Below are 24,819 nucleotides of genomic sequence, written 5' to 3' on the forward strand. Positions count from 1 at the left end.
TTACAGTTGTGAGCCACCACACCTGGCTTGAATGTAGATTTTAATAATTGAATTTATTCTGCCGTGTTGATAGAATAACTGAATATCAGTAAATTGTGTAACAGTGATGGATACTGTTGCATAAGATGAGCTCCTGAAGAGTGAAGCTAATTCTTTGGTCAATGTTCTTTTCCCCTCAGTGTCTAGTTTAAGGCTTGTAGAAGATTGATCTGTAGCAATTATTTAATGAATTGAATATTTAAAAAATTTTTTATTTGCTGTCTTTGGTAATTATCTCTCTGCTTGAAATTAAATGCACTATAAGTTAATATAACAAGTAAAATACATTGTCTTTTGAAAATAGTTTCTTTTTAAAGGAATACTAATTAATTGTAACTTGTAAAACCAAAAGTTCTAATGGTTTTTAAAAACCAGTGTTGAGTGGAAAAGTGTTTCTTTAGTTTGGAAAGACCTGTGAAGTATCCTAGTCAGGGAAAGAACCTGTTTTCTGGAAGAATGTAAGTTGCTATATGTGGAGGGGCATGTTAGGACAGGGGTTCTAATTACTGTCTGTGAGAGTTACTACTTTGTAACTTATGGTTTCTGCTTCAGTATTGTGTTGGTTCTGTATTATAAATTGCACCTTAATAGACCAAAAATATCTATACAGCACTGATTTCCTTGAATATTGTGTGTTAATTGATATATCTTCTAGAGGCAAAAGGTTTAAATGTGTGTTAAAATGGTTATATTGCCTCCTTTTTAAACAAATTAAAGAGTTGTAAATACTAGTGTAGATCTCTTTTGTTTACCACAGCAAATACTGATTTTATGATTGTTAAGCATTTCATATTTTAATTTAAATTGGATTCAACCACAATAAAGAAAATGAGAAAAGCTTTCAACTGTGTCAGGGCCATGTATGCGCATTACGCACAATGAGATTGCATTTTACACTTCTTCTTTACTTTTTTTTTTGAGACAGGGTCTCCCTCTGTCACCCAGGCTAGAATGCAGTGGCATGATCTTGGCTCACTGCAGCCTTGATCTTCTGGGCTCAAACAATCCTCCCAACTGAGCCTCCCTAGTTACCGGGACTACAGGTGTGAGCCACTACACCTGGCCAATTTTTGTATTTTTTGTAGAGACAAAATCTCTCACTATGTTGCTCAGGCTGGCCTTGAACTTCTGGCTCAAGTGATTCTCTTGACCCAGCCTCCCAAAGTGCTGGGAAGACAGGTATAAGCCACTACACCCAGCCACATTTTACACGTTTAATTTAGAAAATAATTTCAAACTCAGAGAAAAAATACACAGTACAAAAAAACTGTTTTTCCCCTTGAATTGTTTGAAAGTAATTTGCCAGTCTGATTCCTCATGATTTCACAACCTTTAGTGTGTATTTCCTACAAGCTAGGACATTGTCCTACATAATCATAATACAGCTGAAACAACCATGAGATTAGCATGGCTTTATTATTAACCACCCAATCCATTCAAGAATAACTTGTCCATTTAGTTTTCATGTTTCCTTCAGTTAGGACCTGTTTCCCAGTCTCTCCTTGTTTTTTGTGAGCTTGACACTTTTGAAGATTATAGGTCAGCTACTTTATAGAATGTTTCCATTTGAGTTTGTTCAGTGTTTTGTGATTAGATTCAGATTATGTGTTGCTGGCAGGAATACCACAAAAGTGATGCTGTGCTCTTCTCCTTGCATGCAATCAGGCACCCAACTTTGATTTGGCTCTTATGGAGTATGTTCATTTTGTCATTTGATTAAGATGGTGCATTAGTCCATTTTCATGCTGCTGATAAAGACATACCCAAGACTGAGTAATTTATAAAGAAAAAAAGGTTTAATGGACTTACAGTTCCACATGGCTGGAGAGGCCTCACAATCATGGCAGAAGGCAAAAGGCACATCTTACCTGGTGGCAGGCAAGAGAGAGAATGAAAATCAAGCAAAAGCGGTTTCCCCTTATGAAACCATCAGATCTCCTAAGACTTATTCACTACCGTGAGAACAGTATGGGGGAAACCACCCTCATGATTCAATTACCTCCCGCTGGGTCCCTCCCATAACACATGGGAATTATGGGAGCTACAATTCAAGATGAGATTTGGGTGGGGACATAGCCAAACTATATCAGATGGTGTCTGCTAGATGTCTCTGTTGTAAAGTTATTTTGTCCTTTGTAAATATTTGTTGGGAAGGGATTCTTTTAAGAGCATATAAATATTCTGTTCCTCATTAAACCTGTAATTTATTCATTTATTTCCAGCATAGATTTAGAGATCCTGTTTTATTTAACAGGCTGTAATCTGTTATTATCATTATTTATTGTGATGCTCAAATTTTTTGTTGATTTGCCCAGCGGGAGCACCTTCAAGCTGACTTGTGTGTCCTTTTGTCATGTCCCTATGTCCTCACTTTCTGGCAGCTTTCCTATGTTCCTGGCTCATTTTATACCTTTCTTTCCCTAGCCCTAGAACCAAGGATCCCTGGTTTCTTTTAGTAGAAAATAGTATTGAGGAAACCAAGATTTGGGTGAGCTCATTGCTATTGGAACATTGCTACTCTGAGGCCCTCTTGATAAACAGTGGTTGAGAATGTATACGCAGATATAAACATCTACATGTCTATACTTATCTATATTAAAACATGATTTCACACTCATATCTCTAATTCTAATCCATCACTACAGTGTTCATTCTAGTTTTCTCCATTTCTATATTTGTAATTTCCTTCTCCAACAGTGAGAAACCTGGCTTCCATTATCCCCAACACAGTTTCTGATTTGGCTCATTCTTCTGTGTGTAGCGAATACCCCATTACTACTTCACCTCTCACCCACACATTGCACAGATGCCTGTCTCACTCAGCTTGGGCTCTGGTGTCCTGGGCTAGGCTGCCTTGTCCCTCCTGTCATCATGCAGTGTCCACCTTGCTTGGCTCTATCTTATAGACATTGGACTAAATTTTCAGGAAGGGAAGGGAAGGGGAAGGGAGGAGAGGGAGAGGGGAGGCGAGGGGTAGAGAAGGGGAGGGGAGGTTGGGGTAAGAGTAAGAGTATGCTTTGAAATATTTGCTGAGCTGTTCATAGGGAAGTCCTTTTTTGTTTTTCTAACATAAGGTTAGAGAGAATGTAGCTTTACTCACACACATTCTATCAAAAATGGTATTGGAATGGGATATTTTGTGAAAGGCTTTCAGTACCTTCTGAGTGGGGCTGCAGAAAATATAGGTCAAGAAATAGTGGTCTTATTTGAAAGGATGGGAAGGCATCCAGGCCCTCAGATAACTACCTCACCAAGCTCTTTCATGTTTTACTGAAGAAGACTAAATCTTTTATGTTAAGGTTTCAATACCCATTGGAATGCCAACTCCACTCAGGATAATTTTCCAAGTTACCAGTAGTGATTTGCACTTGAGTGTAACTGATCTTCATATGTCAAGTTTTGGTAGGACCAAAGACTGTTGACAGAAGGAAAGTTAGCTTGATACAAGAGTGAATGATCTGAGTGTTTGGATAACGAAGCTGAACTTGAACCACTTCACAGTTTTGCCTATATGCTTACTGTACCCTAACACCTTGCACCATGACTGATGTATAGTAAATACTCAATTTTGGTGAATAGAAATCACTCTTTTTTGAGTTGAATTAATTGGCGATTTCTCTGGTGTGGCTAGAAACCTGTCTTTCCCTTCCTAAAGAGAAATTGTACCAACCAAGGACCCCCATCTCTGTCATGGGCTGACAGCAGTCTTCCTGCCTGAAGATCTTCAACATTTTCTTGCTTCACCACTTCTGCCAGAATGAATTACCCAGCGGAAGAAAGTGGGTACATTAAACTTCCTTGTTTCAAGTGAATTTGCTTCCAATATAGCTCTTCTGGGTGAAGAGAATGGTCAGTTTATCTTAGCTGTGCTCAAAGAGTGAGAGTTGCAGAAACTGTGTGGGTTTGATGAACCATAACTCAGCCCTAAGTTATTTATGGAAGGCATGACTTAGGAAAAATATGTTACACAAAGATTTTGTATTTTAACAAGGACTCCTGGAAATAACTGTGTTATGGAGGAGACACATAACTGTATTATGTGTCTAAAGGCTCCAGACACAAACACATAATTAAATGATACTGGCATTAAAAAAAATAGGTGGCATAGTATCAGCCAGGTTCCAAAAAAAAAAGACAGAAACCACTCAGTATTCCAGAGGGTGTAAATACTTGGGATTAATTATACAAGTGATGAAAGATGCTGAGAAACCAAACAGGACAGTGAGGCAACCAAGAGATTAGCAAGAGCAGGAGGTCCCACCTTCCATAGGAGGAGGCAGTGTTCCTGGAGCCCAGGAGCTGTGGAACAGATAAGATGAAATGAAAGTATGACTGAGTAGTAGGATCTGGTTATTTTTTTAAAGACACAGTTATTATCTAAGATCTTACTTGAGGCAGAGAGGAGGGGAGAGATACTCCGGGTTCTCCCTTTGTTGTATCCACTAAATTTCTACCAGTACCCGTGGATGAAACCTTGCCAGAAGCCAGACACATGAAAGGCCATCCCCTTTGTGATACAGAACAGATTAGTGGAAAGGTCTAGGATTGGATCTGAGAACACACATGCTTAAGACCAGCCAAGACACCAGCGCTGGGAACCTCCATTATTAGGTCAAACAAAAGACTATGATGCTGGGATGGAAGTCTCCAGAGAGAGAAAACCAATGTCATACTTCTCTCCCACTCTGTAAATTTTATTTGACCACCATGTATTGGACATGTTAGATGCTAAATGTAATGCTAGGGGTTAGAGATATAAAGATGATTAAGATGTTATTCCTGCTCTTAAACAGCTCAAAACTTCCAAGGCACATATAAAAACAAAATGCCTCAACACAAAATATTAGTTTTCTTAATTTTAGGCATCTATAAAGTGCTGTGGGAACATGGAGAAAATGAAGAAATTATTAGTTCTGGAAAAAAAACAAAGGCATGAAGATTTCCAAGTGTGGTATATTTAGAAATTGAGTTCTTTGGTTCCCTGTATGGTTTTCTGCCTAGTGTCTGGGGACAAGGACATGTATCAGTGAGGACTCTTTTGTTTGAGAATAATAGGAACTCAGCTCAAAATAGCTAAAACAAATAATATAATTTATTTATTTATTCATTTAGAGAAGGGTCTTGCTCTGCCACCCAGGCTGGACTGCAGTGACTCAAACATGGCTCCCAGCAGCCTCAAATTCCTGGGCTCAGGTGATCCTCCTACTCAGCCTCCCAAGTAGCTGGGACTACAGATGTATACCACCATGCCTGGCTAATTTTTTTTCTGATAGAGATGGGGTCTTGCTATGTTATCCAGACTGGTCTTGAACTCCTGGCCTCAAGCAATCCTCCTGAATTGGCCTCCCAAAATGCTGGGATTACAGGTGTGAGCCACCATGCCTGACCAATTAATTATACAAGTGATGAAAGATGCTGAGAAACCAAACAGAGGACAGTGAGGCAACCAAGAGATTAGCAAGAGCAGGAGGCTCCCGCCTCAATTTATTGATTCACACAATTGAAAAGTCCAGAGGTAAAGCTGGCATTCATCACGGCAAAGCCAGGGCCTACAATCAGGCCTCAGTCTCTCTACTTCTTGGCTGCCCCCCAACTTCTGTGGGCTCCATTAACAGTGAGACTTTCCCCTCATGTTGTCAGATGGTTGCCAGCACCTCTGTACCTATACCACCTTCTATAAGACACCTTATAGAAGATAAAGGAGGTCTTTTATGTCTGAAGACTTCAAAAAATGTCTGGCTTGAATTCTCACTGGCCTGGATGGAGTCACATGTCCATCCTTCATCAAGTCCTCATGGCCAATGGAGAGAACATTGGCTCAGGGCAGCAGGGGGGAGTCAGCTTCTTTCATAACTGAGCCGACTAAGAGTGGTGGGGTTGAGAGGGACACTGCAGTGAAAGAAAATGGGGGCTAGGACCCAAAGACTGGGAAAATATTCTGCACAGCAAAAGCAACAAATATCTATTTAGGCCTGAAAAAGTGGCTCGGAATAGGCCAGAAAAGAATGAAATTCATAAGATAATTCAGAGTTTCCAGGAAATAACTGTCATTCAATTAAGGGATGTTTCTCAAGCCAAAAGTAGAGTCAGCATTTCAATAAGGCACAAGATTTAATGTTTTTTTCCTGCTAATGCTTTGATAAAGTGATTAACTGGCATGAGGAAGAATAGGGATTGTCAGACCTAGGAGCTAAACCTGGAATTGCACACTTGGCATTTCAGCAGGACAGAGCTACTGGATGACCCAATCCTGTTGGTGTCCCATGTGGGACTCACATGTGGACACTGGGTTCTGAGCATTGTGGCCTGTCTGTTGCTGGCCTCTCTCAAGTTCCAAGACGGCAGAGACATGTCTGTTAGATTTCATCCTCATCTGTCTTAGCCTTCTTTGAACTTGTCTAGCAACCAGCACGGAATGATCATGCCTGCTATTCACAGTACCTTGTCCTTGCAGGTGGTTCAAGAAGTATTTGTTGAAAACCCTGAGGAATGAACACATGGATAAGCACTCTGATCACGAGTAAAATGAGCATATCCTGCAACCTATCTGCCTCAATAAATAGCAAGTGTCCATAGATTATTCATCTAAAAACTCAAGCAATTCATTCCCTCAGGACATGCCAGTTTATCAATTGTGAAATTACTCCAAGATGTGGCGGGGTAGATTGCATTGTGACTAAAAAGGTAACCTCTCTCCCCAGGATAATTTCGGGTTTTTTTGTTTGTTTCTTTTGAGAAGGGGTCTCACTCTGTCACCCAGCTGGAGTGCAATGCCACAATTCAGCTCACAGCAACTTCTGCACCCCAGGTTCAATTAACTGGGACTACAGGCACGCATCACCACATCCGGCTAATTTTTGTACTTTCAGTAGAGATGGGGTTTCACCATGTTGGCAAGGCTGGTCTCGAACTCCTGACCTCAGGTGATCCACCTGCCTCAGCCTCCTGTTGGGATTACAGAAGTGAGGCACAGCGCCCATCCTCCCCAGGATTTCTAACCAAGTGTTGCCCTTTTTTGTTCTGGCTAAGGTTCGCGCATCTCTCCTCTGAGTAAAATCTTCTGCTGCCATCACCTGGACAACTAGGACAATTTCTTTCACAGCCAGTGCAGTAGACCAGCAGTTCTCAAAGTAGGATTGGCAAGCTCCTGGGGGTCCTTGAGACACTTTCATGGAGTCAGTGAGGTCAAAACTATTTTATAATAGTACCAAGTGTTATTTGCATTTTTTAAATAACTGTTTTGGCATTTGCACTGCTGGTACAAAAGGGTTGATGGTTTCTTACATAAATCAAGGCTGTGGCAGTAAACAATACTAGTAGTCTTCACCACTGTCCAATCGCAGTTTTAAAATGTTATTGTCTTTCAAGAATGTTCTAGTTCCTAAGTAAAAATTACTAATTTTATTAAATCCCAACCCTGAGTCTACATTCTTTTAATATTTGGAGTCAAGAAATGGAAAACCCGAATGAAGAACTTCTGCTGCATATTGAAGTATGACGATTACCTTTAGGGAAGCACTTCTGTGATTGTGTCTGAATGGCAAACTGAATTAGCCTTTTTTTTTTTTTTTTTTGTAGAGCACCATTTTTATTTGACAGAAAAACTGACAAACTGGATATTCAGGCTTGGGTAATTGGCAAATATTTTCTTGGAAATGAACAAAGTGAGCTTGTCACTTCAAGAAAAACAAGCTAAAGTATTTGTGGGCAATAGTAAAATAAGATTTTTCAAGAGAAAATTTGGATTTTGGAAAGTTTGTATCTGCCTCTGTCGGCTTGCCTGCTTTTCAAGGGATGGTGACATTTCTAATTAGACCACTGGTTATTTGAATAAATGTGATCTGGGGGAGATATTTTATAATGAATTGTGTTAACATTTTGAAGATATGCCCAACTTGGTGGACTGATATTTTCTAAATGACCAGTGCATGATGTTACACAGGCATGCACAGAAAAATCTATCTATCCAAAATTCAATATAGAACAATAGATTTTACTGGAACAAGTATGAAAAGTTTATTCCTGTGGTTTATTCATAAAGTTTGTTCATAAGGTTTTAAGAAACCATCACTTGTGGCCGGGCATTGTGGCTCATGCCTGTAATCCCAGCACTTTGGGAGGCCGAGGCAGACGGATCACCTGAGGTCAGGAGTTTGAGACCAGCCTGGCCAACATGGTGAAACCCTGTCTCTACTAAAAATACAAAAATTACCTGGGTGTAGTGGCGGACAGCTGTAATCCCAGCTACTTGGGAGGCTGAGGCAGGAGAATCGCTTGAACCGGGGAGGCGGAGGTTGCAGTGAGCCGTGATCGCGTCATTGCACTCCAGCCTGGGTGACAAGAGCCAAGACTCCTTCTCAAAAAAAAAAAAAAAAAAACCACTACTTGTTAGGTTTTGGTGTAGTACTGAAGACAAATATACACAATTATCTGAAAAAGCTACTAACTTCCTCCTCCATTTTTCAAGCTACATATCTGTGTGTCTGGATTTCCTTCAAGCAGTTCAAACAAAACAGCCTATCACAGCAGATTGAATGCAGAAACAGCTGTAAAAATCCAGCTGTCTTCTATTTAGCCAGACATTAAGGGATTTATAAAAAATGTAAATATCTCTTTTTTTAATAACTTTTCTGGTAAAATATTATTTACACAAAATTTGTTATTTATGCTAATTTATTATTCATTATATGCATTTATTACCTTTAAATGAATTAATAAAGAAATACTTTAAATCTTCTGTTTAAATTTCCAATTCAGTAAATATCAACAGATATAATCCACATAAACAAAAGCTCTTTGAGATCTTCAGTAACTCTTAAGAGTGAAAAGGGTCCTGAGACCAGAAGGATTAAGAACTACTCCCGTGGCCAGTCACCGTGGCTCATGCCTGTAATCCCAGCACTTTTGAGAGGCCAAGGCAGGTGGATCACTTGAGGTCAAGAGTTCGAGACCAGTCTGGCTAACATGGTGAAACCCCATCTCTACTAAAAATACAACAACAACAAAAATTAGCTGGGTGTGGTGGCACGTGCCTGTAATCCCAGCTACTTTTGAGGCTGAGACAGGATAATCGCTTGAACCTGGGAGCCAGAGGTTGCAGTGAGCCAAGATTGCGCCACTGCATTCCAGCCTGGGCGACAGAGCAAGACTCCATCTCAAAAAAAAAAAAAAAAAAAAGAAGCACTCCTGTAAAGCAAGCCCCATGATTCAGTGTCCTACCACTTGTTCTTCCCAGCACTCCTTTCTTCTAAAGTAGTGATCAATTCTACTGAGCAGAGTGGCATATGCTGTAATAAAACCATATACACCTACACAAATATATTACCTAGATACCAAAAGGTAATAGTATTCACACTGTCTCACACTATTAGACACAGCACTCGTCACTCTATTCCAGGCACTCCTAGGTTCCCTCTTCCTTTATGGCCTTTCCTCACTTTTACTGTTATCTCTCCCTTGCCACTTTACTTCCTCCCATCAAGTCCAAGGCCAAGGGATCTGTGTTAATTCCTGTTTAGATGCTGAAGGGACAATATAATTTTCATTGTGTTTGAGTTAATTCCTTGAATTCAAGTCTCAACAACTTATTGTATAGTCTCTTAAGGCCCTGGCCAAGCAGTTCCCTGGGTTCTATCCACAAAAATTCCCTATCTAGTTTTGTTCCTAGCAAACTGCCACCCCTCCTGTTCTAAGCATTCGGTTCTGAAAACCTGTCCCTAGTGCCTTCTATTTTCTTGTGTATTTCTGAATGATTCTGACCATGAACTTCATGTTTCTTTGCCACGCTCTTTCCCAGTCTCAACTTTTACACGTATTGGCCTCCCACTTCTTCTCATGCCTTCTCTTCTACCTGTAGGCATTTACATTTCCAAGGCCCTACCTTGCAGTTCTTCCCTCTTCTCTTGGAAAAGAGCAGTAATCTATCTTGACAGATTTGTTACACTTTAGGTTGTTTTTGTTTGTTTGTTTGTTTGTTTTTGCTGGATTATAGCACTGCAATAGGCATATGTGGCCAGGAGTAGACCAGATGGCTATTTCCCTAGGGAGTCTCAGGAGTTTGATGAAGTCCTCTAGGTATAGAGTCAAACTCTCAGCTCTGCAAAATCAGAAACCTAATTTGTCAGCACGATGTCCCTTTCTCATGGGCAGACTTACCATAAGTGAGTTCACAAGTCTGAAATATAAGATAAAAAGTCAAGTTATTAATTTATAATGAGTGATATGAGTCTTAACATTAGCTGGAACACTAATCAAACATGAACGTTCATTCAAAGAATATTTCTTGAGCACCACTAGGAAGTCCACTCTACACAGGAAACCAAATTATATAAGATGTTTACTTGGTGAGTATGGATCTCAGAAAAATAAGACAAATAGGAGAAAGAAATTGTCTGAAACATCTGACTCGTCTAAAGAATGATTTTCAAAGTGGGACATAATAATAGAATTTTGTTGGCTGTACTTCCCAGCATTTTCTTCAGAATATGTATAGTTTTGCCGAAAGGACTAAAATACTTGGCCTGTTGACTAATGTTTTCTTAAACACTGGAATATATTTGGATAAACTAGCAATATGTGCTTCTGTGGTTTTCAGTTTTCTATTCTGTGATAAATCCACCATTTCCCTAGTTGGCACTTCCTTATATTGGACATATTAACACATGCACTCAAGTAAGATTTTCAAATCTGAAGCCACTCTGCCCTTTAAGGAGTGTGTTTATATTTTGGTTCTTATTCATAAGGTATATATTGCAAAGTCCAACTCTGAGAGAGCAAACATGTAATATAAAATTTTAAGCTCATTTTACTTATTTTCAAGTTCTTGTGGGAAAGTCTCAGTATAGCCCCCAAGGACTACACAATGATATTTGTTTTTTTGTGTGTGTGTGTGACGGAGTCTCGTTCTGTCACCCAGGCTGGAGTGCAGTGGCACGATCTCAGCTCACTGCAAGCTCTGCCTCCCAGGTTCACGCCATTCTCCTGCCTCAGCCTCCTGAGTAGCTGGGACTATAGGTGCCCACCACCATGCCTGGCTAATTTTTTTGTATTTTTAGTAGAGACAGGGTTTCACTGTGTTAGCCAGGAAGGTCTCGATCTCCTGACCTCGTGATCTGCCCACCTCCGCCTCCCAAAGTGCTGGGATTACAGGCATGAGCCACCGCACCCAGCCACAATGATATTGTTTAAAACTACTTATTGAATATATAAAAAGAAAACAAAGTGTTGTAATTAAAGATGATGAGACAGCATAGCCCCCAAAACTCAATATAATCTGTTTATTTCATCTGGTTTTATTTTCATAGGAATTTTCTTCTAGGAAACCTGTGTTAGCATTTGATACAGGTAGATGCAATGTTTTCTCAGCCAGCTAGGATGAAAAGCAAGAAGAGAAATACAGGGATGCAGACAGAAGGCACTGACTGAGATAAATATAAGTAAGACTAATCATAGTTTTGTGACTAAGTAGAGGTTTTACAGGTATAATGACTTTTAAAGACAATTTTCAGGGTTATTGTATAATAAAAATATTTGGGATCCATGAAACTCTGGCAGCCCTGGTCCCAAGGGGCCACCCAAATGTTGTGTATCTAGCAGTGCCTCTTTCTCTTGGCATAAAGACTATGCTGTGCTGGGTTATTCCATCTGTCACTCAGACATCCTGAGATCAAATAAAACAACAATTCCTACACCCTCATCTATTTCCTTCTCTTATTTCCTGTATAGTGGATATACTTTCTGTGTTTTTCCTCTTAGAAATTGGAACCTGGATAAATACAAGCTTGAAATCCTCCTTCCCCAAATAATGAAAGGTTCTGTTGTGCTTTGCAGCCATCCAGAAGCATGCTTTCAGCTGAGCTTGCTCACTCATCACAAGAATTCGAAATTTCAGCTCCAAATATTCTTTTATGTAAATGACTTTATTAAGAAAAAGCAAATCCAAATCTGGCTTCTCAACCAAGAAGAATAAGAGAGCTCTGTTTGTTTTATTTGTTATGAGAACACACTTCATTTGTATTCAAGCAAAGACTTTTTGTCATATATAATGAAAGTGTATGCTTGTTAAAAATCAGTAAGATTGAAAAGGCTAGGAGGACATATTCCATTTTAACCTTTTTTTAAGATAAAGATCTCAGCTATATCTATTTCAGTATGCTTGAATGAGTCTCTATAGACAGTTCATATTTCTTGTGAATGTGTCAGCTTATCATTAGGTCAGGTAGCATCTTTCAAATGACTTGGTGAAACTTAATTACATACTCTTGTTCTGTAATAATTTCATGTAGGTAAGCTTACATATGAAACACTTTGTAACTAAGTTGTAAATCAAAACCAAAATTTATCTATGCTTTTTCACCCTTGCCCACTTCCATTCCTCTTCAGTGCTTGACAGAGAATCAGAGAAATAGTGAATGCCTAATCCTGAATTTAATTATTTACTAGACATGGGTATATGTCATGTTTCTGTCTCTTCACTTGCCTTCTGAGGTGAATGTCCTGGTTTCCTCCCTCCTCACCAGCTGTTCCTTTCCGGTCTGTTCTCTCTCTGCTTCACTTACTTCCTGGGTAATTTTTTTTTCTAGCCCCATGACTTTAAATGACATTTAAAAACATGGTTGATATATACATATATATATACGTGTGTGTGTGTGTATATATATCATATATATGTGTATATATATATTCAGATGTATATACTATATATCATATATATGTATATATATTCAAATATATATACTATATATATGTGTGTATGTATATCAGCATATATCAGATATATATATCCATTCCCAATCTTTCCCCTGACCCAACTGCCTATAAGACTGCTCCATGGAATGTCTGACAGACATGTCAACATTAGCATGTCCAGATCCCTCAATTCTGCTTCCCATCCCCTTGTTGTGCCTGCAACCTTCCCTTCCCAAGGATGCTCCATCTCAGTAAATGGCACCACTAGCTACACAAAACTCACAGTCATCTCTGTACTCTCTTTCGCTCACACCCAGATTGAATCTGCTAGCAAGTCCTGTGGATGCTAGTCTTAAAATATGGCTCTCAGCTGGTCTCTCTGCTCCACTCTTTACCCCCTACATTGTTCACACAGCGGCCAGGGTGATTCTTTGAAAAGGCAGGTCAGAGTGCTTCACTCCATTTGAGCTCCACACTGCAGTGACTTCCTATGACTCAGAACAAAATCTGCTGTGCCTATTGATGGCATATAGAGTACTCTGTGATCTGTGCTCTTGTGGCTCCTGCCCCCCTTCTCTCCTGCTGTCCCATCCACCACTCATCAGTCTTGACACCCTCCTTGTTTTTCCTCTGCCAGGCCTTTTCAAGTCTTTACAGTGGATATTCTCTTTACCTGCAATGCTCTTCCTCAGATACTCATATGAATCACTTCCTCATTCATTCAAATGTCACCTCTTCAAAGAGGCCTTCCCTGACCACACTTTCTAAGTAGCAGCCCTGTTACTTTCTTTCCCCTTACTCTGATTCATTATTTTTCATGTCATTTACAACATCATTAACATAATATTATTTATTTTTAAACATCAGTCTGTCTTACAAGAATGTAACCTCCTTAAGGAAGTGTTTTTCATTTTGTTAATCAGAGTTTTTAGCACCTAAACCATGTTTGACTCATGATAGACATCAATAGGTGTTTATTTAATTAATCAATGCATATTTTTTCATGCACATTTGAACTAACGTATGCATTGACAATATAATCCTTAATTTTCTGGATAAGTTGTGTGCATCTATAGAAGACTGGGTGTAAATCTACAATTATATGTCAGCTTTTATGTTATATTGAGTTCATGGGTGTTCCTTAAAAAATGCTTAAAAGATATTGCAGTTTTTAAGACGTTAATGCACCTATGCACATGCATATATTCACAAACTGTTTTCAGTAGTACTTTGAAATCCTCCTAAAAGTTTTCATGCAATGTTCAACAATATAAATCTTACTTTCAAGTAGCTGATTCATAGTGAAGATCGTTACTCACAATATGATAGATGCCATATTTCCCAGTACTCAGGTAGTCTCTTCATTACAGGCACCTTGTCTTCCAGAACAACACGCTAGAGTGAGAAACAGAGAAAGGGAGTGAGGGAGAGGATGGAGAGAATAAAATAAAATGTTCTTGCAGTAACTGGTCAGTACTTGAAAGGGAGAATATGCAGTAAAGGAGAAGGAGTATTTAACAGGAATTAAAGAAGCCTTAAGAGGAAACAATTATGTGAGCATTGATCTCCCTAAAAGGGAAAAAGGAAGGTGCAGAGACAGCAGTGACTTGTTCCTCATCTTAACCACCAGGTGGTGGTGTCGCATCAGAAAGGCTGATTTGCACTACCTGGTAGCAGATGAGGCAATGAGGCACCATGACCATTACTTTACTCCCACCTGCTAGTGCAAGATTTCAGCCTCTTCCGAAGTCTCCCTCTCCTAACTATTTCTAAATATTCCCAAAGAGTGTCTCATTTGTGGTAATGAGTGAGTCAAGTCAGTTTGCACTTGGCGTCTCATAATTTCTTCTCTTTTGTCCTCACCTCCCTCTCTCCTCCTCCTACCTTCCAGGTGCATCACTTGGCCACCATTCCCTGTGGGAGCAGCTCTGCCACCTGCTCTGGGCATTGTTAATCCTCTGGGTCCCAAACTGAATCCATTGGGCCTTGCTTTTCTGCTGCTAGGGAAGAGAAGGCAGAGAAGTATTCATTAACAGTAAACATTAGATGTGCTCAGCCCTCTGCAGTCTACCTCTGCTAAGCATAAAATAAGGAGACGTGGCCTTGGGTGAAAGCAGGTTTGGATTAAAATTTCCTAATGCCAAGGCTGCTTGAACGTTGGATTACTCTTCACCTGTACTTCTATAAATGTGTAATCTTGTTCTAAGTTTTCCACAAGTGGCATAGAGTCTCTTCTGTGAACACTGTTCTTCTGTGCAGGTGGGATGGACTAGATCAAGGGTCTTCAGCAGTTTTGATCAGCCAGTGGATTTCAAAAACCCATTAATTAAAAGCTTTTTAATCAAAAGCTTTCTTACAAAGGGCCCCTGTGTTAATCTTACCTCCCTGACCTTCTCTTTGGCATGCTCCATTCTTGTCGAGATTCCCAGTGAGGTTGGGATTCTTTGAAGGTTAGCTGGTGTTCTTTCTTCATTCCTTATTCAACTCCAGGTTTTCTGCTGAGTCAAGACCACATCCCTGCCTTCAGGCCTCAAAGATTTCATTAAAAGCAATCTACAACCTTGCCCAGTCTAGCTTTTTCCCCTGTGGTACCTTATCTACCCAGTCATCCATACACAAGACTCCATTCTTCAGAGGATATTCCTAGCATTAGAGAAAGTAAAACACTTATTTTGTTTGTGAAAAGTTATGGGAATGTGATTAGAATTTTCTAGCCTTGAGTTTCTAGAGAACTCAGATTATTGCTTTTTCATATAAGAAAACATTTGGATACACCTTTGGGATTGCTGGCCCTACCCACCCACAACTGAATCACCTATAGCCCAATATGAGCATGACTTTCCGCATATTTTTAGATTTAGATTAAGGGCAGTGGCCATGAGGGAAGTACTAATTCTCACCTGAAGGACAGAGGATAAAGTGTGATGGCTTGTTAAAATGGAAAAGTTTCTTCTTTTCCTTTCCTTTTTTTTGTAAGATCTTGCTCTGTCACCCAGGCTGGAGTGCAGTGGCACAATCTTGGCTCATTGCAGCCTCGACCTGCTGGGCTCAAGTGATCCTCCCATATCAGTCTCCTGAGCAGCTGGGACCACAGGTGCCCACCACTACACTAGACTAATAGTTTTTTGAAGTGACAGGGTTTTGCCATGTTGCCCAGGCTGGAGGGCAAGTTTCTTAACATCTCCAGGTCTTGCTTATCTATTTCATAAAAACGAGAATAATAATAGTATCCATATAATAAATTTGTTGTGCATCTTATACAGGATGAGGCACCTAAAGGAATTATCGCAGTGCCTGACACACTCAATAAATGTTAGCTGCTATTGTTTGAATGTGCACAATCTATCAACAGGGGAGATATAAGTAAGAACAATCTAGTAGTTCCAGATTCCTTTTTTCGGTCCAGACACTAGGTGTCACTGCTGATGTTTAGTACTTTTCAAACAGAGGATAAAAAAAGTTCTAGCAGTTGCAACAAAAGCAAAAATTGACAAATGGGATCTAACTGAACTAAAGCGCTTCTGCACAGCAAAAGAAACTATCATCAGAGTGAACAGACAACCTACAGAATGGGAGAAAATTTTTGCAATCTATCCGTCTTACAAAGATCGAATATCCAGAATCTACAAGGAACTTAAACAAATTTACAAGGAAAAAACAACCCCATTAAAAAGTGGACAAAGGACATGAACAGATACTTCTCAAAAGAAGACATTTATGCAGCCAGCACATATATGAGGAAAAGCTCAACATCACTGATCATTAGATAAATGCAAATCAAAACTACAATGAGATACCATCTCACGCCAGTCAGAATGGCGATTATTAAAAAGCCAAGAAACAACAGATGCTGGTGAGGTTGCAGAGAAATAGGAAAGCTTTTACACTGTTGGTGGGAATGTAAATTAGTTCAACCATTGCGGAAGACGGTATGGTAATTCCTTAAATACCTAGAACCAGAAATACCATTTGGCCCAGCAATCCCATTACTAGGTATATAGCCAAAGGAATATAAATCATTCTGTTACAAAGATACATGCACACGTATGTTCATTGAAGCACTATTCACAATAGCAAAAACATGGAATCACCCAAATGCCCATCAGTGATAGACTGAATAAAGAAAATATATGGTACATATACATCATGGAATACTATGCAGCCATAAAAAGGAACGAGATCCTGTCCTTTGGAGGGGCATGGATGGAGCTGGAAGCCATCATCCTCAGCAAACTAATACAGGAACAGAAACCCAAACACTGCATGTTCTCACTTATAAGTGGGAGCTGAATGATGAGAACACATGGACACAGGGAAGGGAACAACACACACTGGGGACTGTCAGTGGGGTATGGGGTAGGGGGAGGGAGAGCATTAGGAAAAATAGCTAATGCAAGCTGGGCTTATTACCTAGGTGATGGATTGACAGGTGCAGCAAACCACCATGGCACACATTTACCTGTGTAACAAACCTGCACATCCTGCACATGTACCCTGGAACTTAAAATTAAAATTTAAAAAAAAGTTCTAATAAAAACAAGGTGGTGGGGGTGGGAGAAGAAGAGAAAGTAGAGATTACCTTCTTAAGAACACAAGCCTTGATGCATTTCTTTAAATGTTATATTAAAAGTGAGTTAGCCTTAGAGAAATTGTAAGGCTTAAATCAATGTACTTAGACATCAGTTAAGCCAGTACAGTTTGCTGATTTAACCAATTAAAGTTGACACAAAAATAAATAGTGATACTATATTTAAAAAGATGCTGCTTCTGCTGTAAGGCTGAAACAATGGAATCAGCCCAGAAATTAGAGGCGTGGAGGAGGAGATGGAAAAGGGATGTTAACCAACAGCTAAATAACAGGAGGAAGAAAAACAGTAAGAGACAAAACAGCCTACAGATCTTGTGTTTACATGATGGATAACATTAGGTAAATATGGATCTTTTTCTTCCCATTATATATTTAGTCAATTTATTCAAATGTTGAAGCCTTCTTTGAAATGTTTCCCCTGGTCTGTATGTGTATAGAACATCAGATTAATACAAATATATAGCTAAAAGTCAAAATTCCCATATTCAGCACATATGCAGGAGAAATGGAATTTCAAATTGTACTGATTTTGTTAATTGAATTAGAAGCTTGAGATGGGAAATACTACTTTTTATCAAGTATTGAAAAGATAGGTGATGGTGGGGATTTAGAAGCACACATACTCGCTGTTCACCGTAGTTGACTGACTGCTGCGGAGAGTCTTAGACCAGGAGCAGGGCAGGCATTTACCTTGCCGAGCAAAAAGAGTAAAGAGATGGGCAACTAAATAAATCTAAACTTTTCTCGTTTCCCCACTTTACTTCAAACATTTTGCAAGTGAGTGTAAGACAATGATCATGTTACTGATGACAGCTAAAATTTTTGGAGGCACTCTTTTAAGCACTGTTCACAAATCAATTCATTTGATGCTCACTATAACCCCATGATACAGGTACTATAATTATTCCCATTTTACAGAAGAGAATGCTGAGGAAGGCCAGGTTAATTACCTAAAGCATTTGGGCTAGTTAGTAAGTTTGATAAAACAAGTTTTCATTAAGTAGAGTTATATATTTCTAAAACAACACAGTAAGATAAGGCAAATTATGTTCATCTATCCCTTGGTCTTTCTGATCTTCTTAATTATGCATATTTTATATAGTTTTATGTATGTATAGTACACGTGCTCCACTCTTCTCATTTAGCATAACTTTATAAATGTTGTCTTGTAAATACTTTTGTAATGTGGCTGAACACTTATTTTTAGTGACAATAGGAATTATGTTGTGCTCCACAGTGCCCTCAGAATTCTCAGAGTTGGTTTGGAGCCAGGAGGGAGACAGATCAGGAGCACAAACAGGCCGTTCTTGGTTCTTAACTCTACACCTCTTGCTTTGTCTAGAGCAATTGCTCTTTAAATAATAAAGTATTTAAAATCAATTTGCATATTTAGTGTATGCATACTATTCATTAAAGAAAGGATCTCATAGTCAAAATAATTTAAATATCACGAGTTAGATTGTAATTTAGACTTCTTCTAATGAACAGTTAGGTTAGTTCCATTTTTTATTGTTATAGAAAATATCGCTATGGGCAGCTTCATACACACACTATTTTTGTTTTTCCTCTCAATTGTTTCCTTACTTTAAATTTCCAGGCACTGATTTAGGCCCAGAGGGTATGAACGTTTATAAGCATGTTAAGCAGCGTTGACAAATTGCCCTGGCTAAGGCAATTTACAATTGCAATGCACGTGTTCTTGCTGTTTATCTGCAACCCAACAGTGATGGCTTTGAAAAAACAAACAAACAAACCCTACACAAATAAAAGACAAAAAATAAAACAATATAAAACCTAGCAGTGTAAATTAGAGTATTTGGATCATCCTAATTTAAAGGTAGCTTGTCTGTGTTCCACTGGCCAAGCCCGATTGGTGGCACCAAATTTTAGCTCACAGAATGTGCTGTAGTAGGTGGCTGGAAAATTAGTGAGAAAAAAAGTTAGCTGTGAATGAGAAGCCTATCAAGATAAAAACAAACAAACAAACAAACAAAAACAAAAAACTTCAAGAGCCAATTTAAAAAGCTATTCAGGGATCACAGAAAAGGGAAGAGACGCTGGTCCTCTTGGAATCTTGAGAGCCATCCTTGAGGGGCTGCAATTTGGGGAACTAGACTTTTCCAGAAGATTTCTTCACTCTGAAATTTAAATAGGGCAGAATTTAATTAGTGCTGCTTATTCACAAGGCTGTGTTGGAGGAAATGTTAATGTATTTATTTTCTACAGGTAGTGGTTTTAAAATATCACATTACCAAGGACAAAGAAAAAAGGAAAGAGAAGAAAAAAATCACTCATATTTTCACCCCTTACCAGCAATAACTCTTACTATTTTGCCTTTTGGGAATTAAAAGAAATGAGTCTCTAAAGTATGTTGCTCTAATACAATTTTGGTAATTAGTATCACTTTTTATAAGCTGGATAATGCAATGGTAAATTGTGCTTGTAAATCTCAGATTTGTGTAGTTTTTTTTTTTTTTTTTTTGAGACGGGGTCTTGCTCTGTCACCCAGGCTGGAGTGCAGTGGTGCAATCTCGGCTCACTGCAATATCTGCCGCCCAGGTTCAAGCAATTCTCCTACCTTGGCCTCCCAAGTAGCTGGGATTACAGGCGCCTGCCACTGCGCCTGGCTAATTTTTGCAGTTTTAGTAGAGATAGGGTTTCACCATCTTGGCGAGGCTGGTCTCGAACTCCTGACCTCGTAATCCACCTGCTTCGGCCTCCCAGAGTGCTGAGATTACAGGCATGAGCCACTGTGCCCGGCCAGATTTGAGTAATTTATAATGTCCTTTATATTATGAAGGCTAAGGCTACTTTCTATCCAAAAGTGCTAGTTTACTTAGTCGAACACGTAAACCCACCTGCAAGCTCAGCAGAGAGGACAAGGAGCAATTGTACAATTTTCTCACCTCCACATGACATCACCCATGGCAGGGTGGTGGCAAATGGTTGAAGGATGTCACACACTGCCCTGCTGGTGTGGGGAAAAGCAAGAGAGATCAGATTGTTACTGTGTCTGTGCAGAAAGAAGTAGACATAGGAGACTCCATTTTGTTATGTACTAAGGAAAATTCTTCTGCCTTGAGATTCTGTGACCTTACCCCCAACCCCGTGCTCTCTGAAACATGTGCTGTGTCAACTCAGAGTTAAATGGATTAAGGGCGGTGCAAGATGTGCTTTGTTAAACAGATGCTTGAAGGCAGCATGCTCCTTAAGAGTCATCACCACTCCCTAATCTCAAGTACCCAGGGACACAAAAACTGCGGAAGGCCGCAGGGACCTCTGCCTAGGAAAGCCAGGTATTGTCCAAGGTTTCTCCCCATGTGATAGTCTGAAATATGGCCTCGTGGGAAGGGAAAGACCTGACCGTCCCCCAGCCCAACACCCGTAAAGGGTCTGTGCTGAGGAGGATTAGTAAAAGAGGAAGGAATGCCTCTTGCAGTTGAGACAAGAGGAAGGCATCTGTCTCCTGCCTGTCCCTGGGCAATGGAATGTCTCGGTATAAAACCCGATTGTATGCTCCATCTACTGAGATAGGGAAAAACCGCCTTAGGGCTGGAGGTGGGACCTGCAGGCAGCAATACTGCTTTGTAAAGCATTGAGATGTTTATGTGTATGCATATCTAAAAGCACAGCACTTAATCCTTTACATTGTCTATGACACAAAGACCTTTGTTCACGTGTTTGTCTGCTGACCCTCTCCCCACAATTGTCTTGTGACCCTGACACATCCCCCTCTTCGAGAAACACCCACAAATGATCAATAAATACTAAGGGAACTCAGAGCCTGGCGGGATCCTCCATATGCTGAACGCTGGTTCCCCGGGTCCCCTTATTTCTTTCTCTATACTTTGTCTCTGTGTCTTTTTCTTTCCTAAGTCTCTCGTTCCACCTTACGAGAAACACCCACAGGTGTGGAGGGGCAACCCACCCCTACAGCTGGTGCTAATCTCTCTTCTCATGAAGCAGAGACATTCAGTCTATGGTGTCACACGGATGCCAACATTAAGGTTGGAGCAAACAAGGTCAGAATATGTCTGTCTTTATTAAATATGTGTTCAAGAAGACACTAGGATTTTAACTGTTAAAAGTCATATATTTACCTTTTAGCACAGAAAAGTTGGCTTTTAGGCCTGGCTCTATATTCAGTAGGGATTGGATTAATGGGCCATAGGATACCCTGACTTCACACATTCACGCTCAGATCCTATGAAGGAACCTGGAAATTGTGTATGCGATATGAGGGTCTCTTTGGAAGAAGAAACTCTTCTTCACACCCATCACCCTAGTTCAGGCCTTTATTGTTATAACCTTCCAACTCTCTTGCTTCATTCAGTCTGACTCCCTCACCACTATACTCATCATTGCTAGAACACAGAGCTGGTGGTATTTTTCCCTGGCCACATGGCTTTGATGAGGGTTACATTGACAACAGAGCAGAGTCCAAACCCCATACTCTTGCCTTCAAGAGCTTTCTTTCACTCTCTAGCTCCAACCCCCTTTTCCACCTCATTTTTTCCCATTCCCTGGCCAGCCCCCTTGTGCTCCGATCTCTCCAGACAACCTTGCCATTCTCTAAGCCAGCTCTGTTTTTCTCTTCTTTTGCTCTCGTGCGTGCTTTCTTCCCTTCTGTGAAATTCCCTTTCCTGAAAGAAAGCAGACTGCTCTCTCCTTTAAGGACCAGCATAAAGATAGCATCTGAATCTTTTTTGGCTATCTCTCCATTGAGCAGAACGAAGAGCTTTTTCAACTCTGCTCTGTTGTGTTTTGTTCATAGCACTGCCCACCTTGTTACGCAGTTCTTTGTATTTGCGTCCCCCAATGCTGGTAGACTGGGGCTCCTTAGGAGCAAGGGTGTGTCTATTACATGTTTGTATCCCCAGAAATAGCAGTGCCAGACACATAAGAGATGCTTGTTTAATACTTTGGAATAAACTTGTTCATTTACAAATGGGTATGGTCACTGTTAAATTAATAAAAAAGTAAATAATAGTTGTTTAACAATATTTGTTATTTATTTATTCAACCACCCTTTACTGAGTTCCTACTACACACAAGACACTGTTATGGGCACTGGTATCCAAGATGAGTAAGACATTGTCCCTGACTTGAAGGGGCCCACAATCTTGTGAGGGAGATAGATATATAGTATGGAAATATTCATCAATTTATTTCATAAAATAGAAAAATATGCTTACATTTGGATTTCCTTCTGCATGAAATTAAGGTGGAGAGTGGTATTTTAAAAGCAAAAGTAGAAAAACATATAAAGTATATCTAATTTCTGGTTTGTACTATTCAGAAAAAATAGGTTTAAGAATAAGTCATCTTTCCTCTACTGCAAGGGTATAAATCCTGGGTATTTCTGATAGATGTGTTGGAATTTAGACTTTTTTTTTTCTACCAGAGACAGCCACCCCCACAGTAGACTGCACTGCCAAGGAAAAGAATGGTGGGCTAGGAATACACACAAACGCAGAGAAGCTGCTCCCTTTGCTGCCGGAACCCAGCTGAGATTCTCTGCTATTCCAGGAATTCATACTACTAGCAGCAAAGCAGTGGTATCTCCATAAACATCCTTGGCCTTCTGATAAAGTGAGAAGATAAAGAAGAGTTTGACAAGATAACCAGGAGAGAGTTTTGTATCAATCTTTGATTTCAGCATAAACCTCTCTCGTAGGCTTGGAGTGAGTGCTTGCTAGAGTCTTCCTCTAGTTTGGCCAAGTGAGACAAGGTGTCCCAGTTATTAATGAACCATGACATGTAAAGAGAAAACCTGAGGTAGTCAACTGACATTTTATAAAGGTCAGAGGTTACTGTAAAAGAATGTGTGCAGAGACAACAATCATTCTTCTATTATACAAGGAGGAAAATCCAGATGCAAAGAATGGTAAGACTAGAGGAGACCTCAAGAGGTCAGGTAGTTCAGCCCTTGCCTCCAGGCAGGAGAACATTCAATCATCCAAAAAAAAAAAAAAAGAAAAGAAAAAAGCCAAGAGGAAATAAAATGAACTCAACTCAAAAAACTGGATCCTATTTTGGAAATCAAATGTTTTTCTAGCAAATGGCATCAGTTAACACCTGCATTCTGTAGAGCTGATGCTCTAAATTAGCATGGAACCCTGGAGACATTTTAGAATTTTTAAAATCTGTATTATTAGTTTTCTTTACTCATTTCTTGAGAGTGAGTTATTTTAAGATTATGAAAGATAATACAGCATTGAATTTAATGAATAATGATGTATCTTGTAAGATGGGTGGCCTTCAAGATGTGATGGAAACAAATGTCAGCCCTACAATAGGAGAAGATGTGCTGTTTGTCTCTTTCGGGATATGGGAGTGAGTATTGACTCCAGTTATAGAAATGCAAAACTACTAGATACATGATGTAGTGGAGAATCAGAGGAGTTTCTTATGAATATTTTTAGCAAAGCAATGATGAGCTATTCAAAGCATAAAAATAGTATTTATCAATTTATCAGTCCTTCTATGATATTAATTTGAACCATTTAAATTAATGTATTATCTCTCTTCTCTTTCCTCTTGGCTTTCCAGAAGTTCAATACAACTTCTGGAAAAAAATCTGATGCCTTTTGCTATCATTTAGCAGAGAAGAGTAATAGGCGCATTGAAAAATTAGTCTGTTCATCTATGATGTACAAGTCTATAGAAGTTGACCTGGGTAATGACAGTAAAGATAAGTTTTGGCTTGATAATTAAAGACTGTGACTTACACTAAGAGTTATATAAACTAGGTATTATGTCTGAGATGAGAGAGCTTTTTGGAATGGATATAGGACAAAGGCCCCAAGAAACATGCTCAGAATGGGCATTGCACGAAGGTGGATATCATCCGTTTTATAAAAGATCTTTGAACTGTTTGAAATTGTGCAGGACAGAATAATGGCCCTGAAAGATGCTGACATTCAAATCCCCAGAACCTGTGACTATATTACCTAACGTGGCAACAGGAACTTCAGAGATGTGAATAAAGGTATAGACTTAGAGATGGGAGATTATCCTGGATCATCCAGGTAGACTCAATGTAATCACATACATCTTTAAATGCAGAGAATCTTTCCTGGCTGGGATTGGAGAAAGGAATGGTGATGACATGAGCGAGGTCAGAGAGAGTGTGCACTTTGAAGATGGAAGAAGTGGGCCATGACCCAAAGAATGCCAGTGGCCTTTCTAAAGCTGAAAAAGAGAAACAGATTTGATCTTAGAGCCACCTTTTTGGTGGCAGGACCTGAGCCCTGCTGACAATTGCTTTTCATGCAGTAAGAGCCAAACCGTGTAGAACTTCTGACCTAGGGAACTATAAGATAATAAAGTTGTGTTGTTTTAAGCCACTAAGTTTGTAGTAAACTGTTATGGAAGCAATAGAAAACATACAACAATGCATTGTGATAATAATTAAAAATCCCTGACCAGACATCTTGAGTCTAACTTATAGAACAAGGATGCAATGAACAGCTGGTTGTGGCTCTTCATGGGAATGATCTATT

The sequence above is a fragment of the Pan troglodytes genome, chromosome 7 (genome assembly GCF_028858775.2).
Source record: "Pan troglodytes isolate AG18354 chromosome 7, NHGRI_mPanTro3-v2.0_pri, whole genome shotgun sequence".
NCBI lineage: Eukaryota > Metazoa > Chordata > Mammalia > Primates > Hominidae > Pan > Pan troglodytes.